A 7,998-nucleotide genomic window follows, 5' to 3' on the forward strand; every position below is an offset into this window, starting at 1 on the left:
CAAAAAATGAAAATAGCAAGGTTCACTTCTTAAAGGGGACCATTCAGGAATCTAAAACAAGTTGGAGCAGTGGTGTATAAAATGAATCAAAAGACATTTCTGGCCTCATAATTCACCAGAATCATTTACTTCTTGAATCCACTTGATGTTTCAGCCTAACCTATTGAATTACAAAGCCTTTAGAGGTTTCACAAGTTTTCTTGTTACTGCTGCTAAGTTCATAGTTCTTCAAAATTGGAAAAAATATTGGAATAGTTTTAAAACTAGAAAAGCAAAATAATGTTTAGTGTATAAAAGTGTTTTCTGTATGTTTCATGTCTCAAGCTTATATTTTAAAATTAATTTGGATACGTGTGGAAACAAATCTTTATGATCTGCACCTTAGGTATCTTTAGTTGAAGAACACGTCTATACTTTTATGCAAATTTTAAGGAACTAAAGAAGTAAAAAAATCATTTATTTATAATTAATATATGAACACAACATCAGATCACCCAAGTATATAAAGCACATATTAACAAATCTAAAAGAATAAATTGACAGCAATACAATAATAGTAGAAAACTAAATACCCTACTTTCAATAATGAATGGAACATCCAGACAGAAAATCCATAGAGAAACAGCAGATTTGAATAGCACTAAATAGACCTAACAAGCACAAACAGAACTTTCTACCTAACAACAGAATAACAGCCATTCTTTTAGATCATTCATGGACCATTCTCCAGGCTAGATCACATGTTAGGTCACAAAAAATGTCTTAACAAATTTATTAGAACATAAACTGATTGACATTTATCCACTTTAACACTCCAAGCCTAAAATTTACTTGTCCCAATTACCAACTTATTTTTGGAAGCATCACCTCAAAAATTTCAAAATTTATCAAATAGGGATGAAGAAATTAAACATAATTTGTATGATTTAGTGATTTTTAAATGAATGTTTCATAGAATACAGTAATACAACATCATATACAAGTACATACAAAAAATACAACGTTGAATACAAATGCATGCAAAACATGCTAATAAATTTTTTGTCAGCATTAGGCATCATGTGAAAATGCTGTGCATTTCTACAAAATTGTTATTATTGCACTCATTATTTAGTACTTATATTTCACAGCAGGAAATAGGTGTGCTCATTATATGTCCAAATGATTATTGATTGTTATACCAAAAATTTGAATGCATTCTATTCTTACACATCTATATTTGGGGCATCCTATTCTTTCCTATCTGTATAACTAAGTGCTGCCACTGTTATCACTGTAGATACCACTCTACAACTACTGGGAAAGTTGTATGAGAATATATAATAAGTATAGCCAGGATGGAATCTGTCTTATAGGACATTTGTTGCAAATCCACAGAGAGACTAGTGACATAGCTCAGCATGTCACCAACAAAACTGCTAATTAGGGCTTCCCTGGTGGCGCAGTGGTTGGGAGTCCGCCTGCCGATGCAGGGGACAGGGGTTCGTGCCCCGGTCCGGGAGGATCCCACATGCCGCGGAGCGGCTTGGCCCGTACGCCATGGCCCCCGGGCCTGCGCGTCCGGAGCCTGTGCTCCGCGACGGGAGAGGCCACAACAGTGAGAGGCCCGTGCACCTTAAAAAAAAAACCAAACAAACAAAAAAACAACAACTGCTAATTATACATACAAATTAAAAGGTGAGATGGAAAGGGGATGTAGTTCAAGGTGCTAGTTCAACTAGCTAACTTTTTGTCTTAAAACTAGATAGATTGCTCCTAAAGGAAGGAAAATACTGTATGAGAGCCACTGTACATAATATTTCATCTATCAGTTTGGTAATAATTATAAGTTTGTTGAGATTATAGTCCTTTAAAGTTTGGAGATATATGGAATAGTTTTCAAAGTAGAAAAGCAACATGTGGTATAATTTTTAAAAAGTGGTTTCTGTTTTAATATCTGAATCCCAGATTTCAAAGTTAATTGGGATGCTCATAGAAACAAATATTTTATGCATCTGTGCCTTTAGATGATCTGACATCTCTGTTATTTAGGTTTCCTGAGAAAACTTAACATGATATAATGAGCCAGAACTAATTCCATAAGCAAGATAAATTCTCTTGCTTAACCTGTGTTATATATAACCACCAAAATTAACGTCATGAGCTCATGCACTTCACAAATGTAACTTTTTCTTAAAAATAAATTTACGATATTTTAAGCAGATAGTGTAATATAGCCAACATACCTAATAAAATATTATTTTATGTGAACAGTCAACGGGTAATAAATATGATAGTCTTGTAAATACTTTGTTTAACTTCACTACTTTCCATCTATATGTAATAAAACATGAATTCCTAACAGCATCCAAAAATGTAAGCATATTTTGATAACTAGAGATTCTTAAGGTGGGCTCTTAAAATTCACGAGTATTCTTTATATATAATTGACCCTTTTACATTTAACTGTATTACAGTATATTGTGTTATGGATACAGATGTTCAAACTGTTTTTAAAATTGTTCAAAAACCATGGTAACCTAAAATACTTACCAACAACTGACTGTAAAGGCAATTTAGTCAAATCACTACACTTTAAAAGTCAGTGAGCTGAAACCCAGAGAAGTTATGGGCCTTCCTCTGTAACACAGCTAGACAGTGAAATTCTAATACTGGAATACGGGTTTCCTGATGAGTAGGCCAGATCCTTTTAAATTATATGGTGCTCACAAATAGGGTTGCATGAAAGGTAATCTTCATTGACTAAATCCCCCATGTTGTGCATTTTAAAGTTACTTTTCTTTATATTTAGTGAGCTTTACTAAATCATGCTGATAGATGGATTAAAAAAATCTTTTCTCTTAATGGTGAAGTTGTGCCTATTAATACAAAAATAAGGTTTGAAAAATCTCTTGATATGCTTTTACGAAGTAGGTATAATAACTGGAGTTTTCTTGGAGGAAATTTAAAATTTCAAATACTACTTTAGCTGATCCAGAACTACTTAAATATTTTATTTCTTCTTTATTTCTGATGTGTTTTATTTTTCAAGTATTTTTAAAATCTAAGTGGCCAAATTCATGGCCGTAAAACTTTAATGTCTGAAGTATCTTACATATCACCTTTTACTTTTTCTTTATTAGTTTTGTTGGGTTTTTTAGCAATTTCTTTTACAGAGATCTACCAAAAAATTATTTTAAAAAATCTTTCCCCATCTTTAGTATAGTTAAAACTCTTAACTATGTTTATGTACTACTAGTTTATAAAGTCTTTGGCCAGTAGTGATAGTATTAAATGTATTCAATAGAAAAAAATCTTTCCCCATATAATTTTATTTGTGAATGTTGTCATTTCTGAAAAAAAAAATGTTTCATATAAAATTGTTTGCGTGCTTTAAAATTTTAGAACTTAAAATGTGATTGCGTTTTTTTCTCATTTCTATTTTTTTTAATTTTGTCAATTTAATCACTTTATTACTCCCCAAGCAAAATTTTAGGACCTGCAGAATTGTGTCCTGAACTTTTCTGGTCTTTTTGGTTTCTATATTTTTGTTGAAAACTCAACCACCAATTTTATTATTGCTTATATGAAAAGCATATGTCTCACCCCCCCATATTCCCTGATAACTTAGAAGATTTTTTAGTACACTTTCAGTGTATAATTATAATACAATGCCATCATGTTAGTACTATAAACACTGGAGAACATGCTGTTTAATTATGCCAAGCATTAATGTGTATTTCTGTATATGCATAAAATATATTACCTTCTATAAATAATTACTTCAGATATATAATACTTCACATTATATTATGCTAACATTGTATATTAATTTCTCTAATGCTTTTGCCATTTTCCACACTTTAATTGTTGGGGGTGTGTGTGTGTGTGTGTGTGATTAATTTGCTCAGAGTGCACTCTGTGGATTTCTGTCTTCTATAAATTTTATAAACTTCTCAGGTACTCTTTTTCAAACAAATGTTTTTCCTCATTCTGTATATTTTTTCTTTCCAGCACACAAATTATGCACATTACAAACTTTGACAGTATGCCACATGCCTTTCAATCTTTGCTGAGTTTTTTAGTCTTAACTCTTTGTGCTTAAATTTCAATTATTATGTGTTAATCTGTTTTAATCCTATTTTTGCAATATCTAAGATTTAATTAAAACCACTCAATAAAATGGTGATTTCAGATACTGTTTTGCAATTCAAGAATACCAACTTTAGTTTTTATTCTAATTCTTTACTAAAATTCTTCATTTTTAACAATTTATTTTTCCTATATTTTATAGTTATTTTAAATTTTCTTCCTATTTCTCAAACATGAAACACTTACCATTCTACTTCTCTTAATTGTTGTTTCTCTTAGTTTGTTTGATTCTGATATTTAGCATGCCTAAGTCATTTTAACTGGATTTCTGAGATTGTGAATGCATAAATTTAGGTGCTTTGGTAGATCTTATTTTTCTCCTAAGAGATTTTCTTTTTCATGGCAGGCTAATAAAATAAAACTAGGTTTCTTTCTCCTTTTTGAGGGGTATTCTTTTTCATCTGTTATTAATTATGGATTTTCCCCTTTATTTTTAGGGTGTAGGAAAACCTTACTTTTTAATTACACTAAGTATCTGGAACCTGAATTAGAATACTATCTGTCTAGGACCAGACAGCTCTTTAAATATATGCATGGCATTTTAGCTGCCCACCGCCTTTTCTACAGGAGGCTCCTTGGCATTGCCCTCTGAACACCTGTAGGAGTTTGGAAATTTTCAGATGTATTAAATGACTTTTATGCATACTTTGAGGCTCCCACAAGGCAGCTCCTCATTCAAAGCCTCACCCTCCACATTTTACATCAACTTTCTCCTCTCATTCCTCATTCCAGTGGGTCTGTGTTTTCTGTTTGAGCTTTATTCTCTGATGTTCCTATGAACTGACTCAATCATGCCTCCAAAAAAAGGGTGTCTATTCTTTCAAAACTCTTATATCCTTCAGTTGCTGCCTATTTTATTTGCTCCCTAGTGCCTTCATATATTTTTCTTTCTTTTTAACTTTTAGCTTTTATTTTTGCTTTTGGTAGAAAGCTTAATTCAAAATATAAGCTACCCCATGACCAGAACTGGAATTCCCCAGCAAACCTCAAGTTTACTGTATCAGTGTCCCACCCAAATAGGCAAAAACAACTGATACTCCCTAAATATGATGGAATGTAAAGAATTTTAGAAGACAGTTGTAAAATTTTTGAGGAACAGGACATGTTATTATGACCAGGAACATCATTTCATGACAAGGCAAAAATAAAAATTTGAATTAAACTTTAAAAATAATGCAATTAAATAAGCATCATTCCATGGAGGAAAAACATTGAAATTCCTCAGAGTATGTCCATCCTTTTTTTTATTCAATAACAAAAGATATGTTGGGGGAGTTCACTGAAAGGTATCTGACCTTGGAAGTTGATTTGTCCACATTTGTAGTTATCCAACTATAAGCATTTTAACCACTAGTTGATAATGTCATAGAAAACCATCAAGTGTTAGCAGGATTTATACGGTGTTCTTTAAGTAGAAATTCAAACATTTGCTGATTTTGCAACTAAAAGGAATATAATAATTTATACTTGTGTTTTTAGTACCTGGAAATCTTGATCACTTTGGATTAGAGATAATAGAAAGAACAGGGTAACAACTTCTAAGCCAAACCTAGTAAAAGAATTATCGGAAGTAAATAGTAGGTCTTCTAAGAATAAATTAGTTTATAACTAATCTCAGAATTCTCACATTTCCTTTTCTTATATTGTTATGTAAAAGGAAGTGGAAATGAAGGATGCTTTTATTTTGGGGCAAGTAAATTAGGTGATTAGGAAAGATGAAGTGTCGTTCTTAAAATATCAAATATTAAAAATTAGTTTTTTTATGATCTTACAAAATGTGTATGCAAAAGTTTTGATAAATGACAGAGTGAATTAGTTTTCATCTAATTTCACAGAACTTTTACAAGCAATAGTGTCTCATCTTGTTAAATATAGCCAACAATATCCCTGCTATTGGGAAAGACTTAAATGATACATGCAGTTGTGCATGAGGTTTGTCTTGACCCAAAATCTTTCCTTCTTGTACTTCAGCACTAGACTTCCTGCTGTAAGATCTTCATGCAATTACAAAAGAAAAAAAAGCACCTAATTTGTCTCCTGGTCCATAGTAAATGGTTAATTAATTCTAATAAGATAACTGAATGTGTTATCAAATCCATGCCAACCCACACCAACATCAGAAGAAGAACCCACACTGTAACCCATAAATGAGAGTGTTGCAAGGTTTTAGTTTGTTTTAAAGTTAAAATTGTTTCAATATTACTAAACTGCTCTCACTTCTCCTGTGTTCCCAAAATGAGAAAATGTGTCTTGTCATGCAGACTACTACTATCCACTCAGTAAAAGGAGGGAAGTAAAGATAAGAGTGTTTAACTATCTCAAAAATTTTTTTCTTGTGTTTGATGTGGTAGGATTTTGATTTAGATGTAAGTCTATCTGAATCTAATACCTGGTTTCTTCTTAGGCTATTTAATAACCTGAAGAAAAATGACAGAAAAGAAAAAATGACAATTGCAGAATATATTGGAGAAGATATTATCTCAGTGTGTTCAGTATATTATGCTCTCTTTAGATAGCAGTGTGTATCTCTTCATATGTGTGGGGGGAAAAAGTACAATGAACAGCATTAGCCATCTCTGTCAACTGAAATAAAAAGTCCTAAGTCACAAGGACTGTTTTCATTGATATCCACAATTGGTTGGAAGTGTTACCCCAGTGCTCTGTATATTTTTAGTTTTCCTTTTCTTCTTTTCCTCTGTTTAAACCAAGGATCGACAATAAACTTTCTTTCAAAAAAGGACTATTTTTTAGAGCTTTTTTAGGTTCACAGCAAAATTGACTGGCAGGTAGATTTCCCATATACCCTCTGCCTCCACTCATACATAACCTCCACCATTATCAACATCCCTTATCAGTGGTATATTTGTCGATATTGAAACTACATTGCACATCATTATCACCCAGAGCCTTGGTTGACATTAGGCTTCATTCTTGGTGTTATATATTCCATGGGTTTGGACAAATGTATACTGACATATATCCACCATTACGATATCTTGCGATATCTAAAAATGATCTGTATTAGCTCATTCATCCTTCCCTACTCCCAAACCCCAGGAACCACTGATCTTTTTATTATCTTCATAGTTTTGCCTTTTCCAGAATGGCATATAGTTGGAATCATGGCTATCATCAATAGCCATTTCAGACTGGTTTCTTTCACTACCTAATATACATTTAAGGTTCTTCCATGTCTTTTCATGGCTTGATAGAATATTATTCAGTGGTTAAAAAGATAAGCTGTTTATTACCTACCGAAAGACATCTTGGTGACTTCCAGGTTTTGGCAATTTTGTATAAAGCTGCAATAGACATTCATGTGCAGGTTTTTGTATGGACATATACTTTCAACCCCTTGGTGTAAATACAAAGGAGTGCAATTGTGGGATCTCAAGAGAATATTTTGCTTTTTTAAAAAGCTGCCAACTTCTCTTCCAAAGTGACTGTAGCATTCTGCATGCCCACAAGGAGTGCGTTAGAGTTTTCATTGCTCCATATCCTTGTCAGCATTTGATGGTGTTAGTATTCTGGATTTTGGCCATTGTCATAGTTGTGTATAGTGGTATCTCATTGTTGTTTTAGTTTGCCTTTCCCTGATGACATATGCTGTGGAACATCTTGTCATATGCTTGTTTGCCATCTGTATGTCTTTGGTGAGGTATCTGTTCAGGTGTTTGGCTCATCCTTTAATTGGGGTGTTTGTTTTCTAATCACAGAGCTTTAAATGTTATTTTGGTATATTTTGAATAACAGATGTTTATCAGATATGTATTTTTCTAATATCTTCCTCAAGTCTGTGGCTTGTCTTTTGATTCTTTGGACAGTGTTTTATGCAGAGCAGAAATTTTTATTTTAATGAATCGCAAC

This window comes from Delphinus delphis, chromosome 6, assembly GCF_949987515.2.
Source record: "Delphinus delphis chromosome 6, mDelDel1.2, whole genome shotgun sequence".
Lineage (NCBI taxonomy): Eukaryota > Metazoa > Chordata > Mammalia > Artiodactyla > Delphinidae > Delphinus > Delphinus delphis.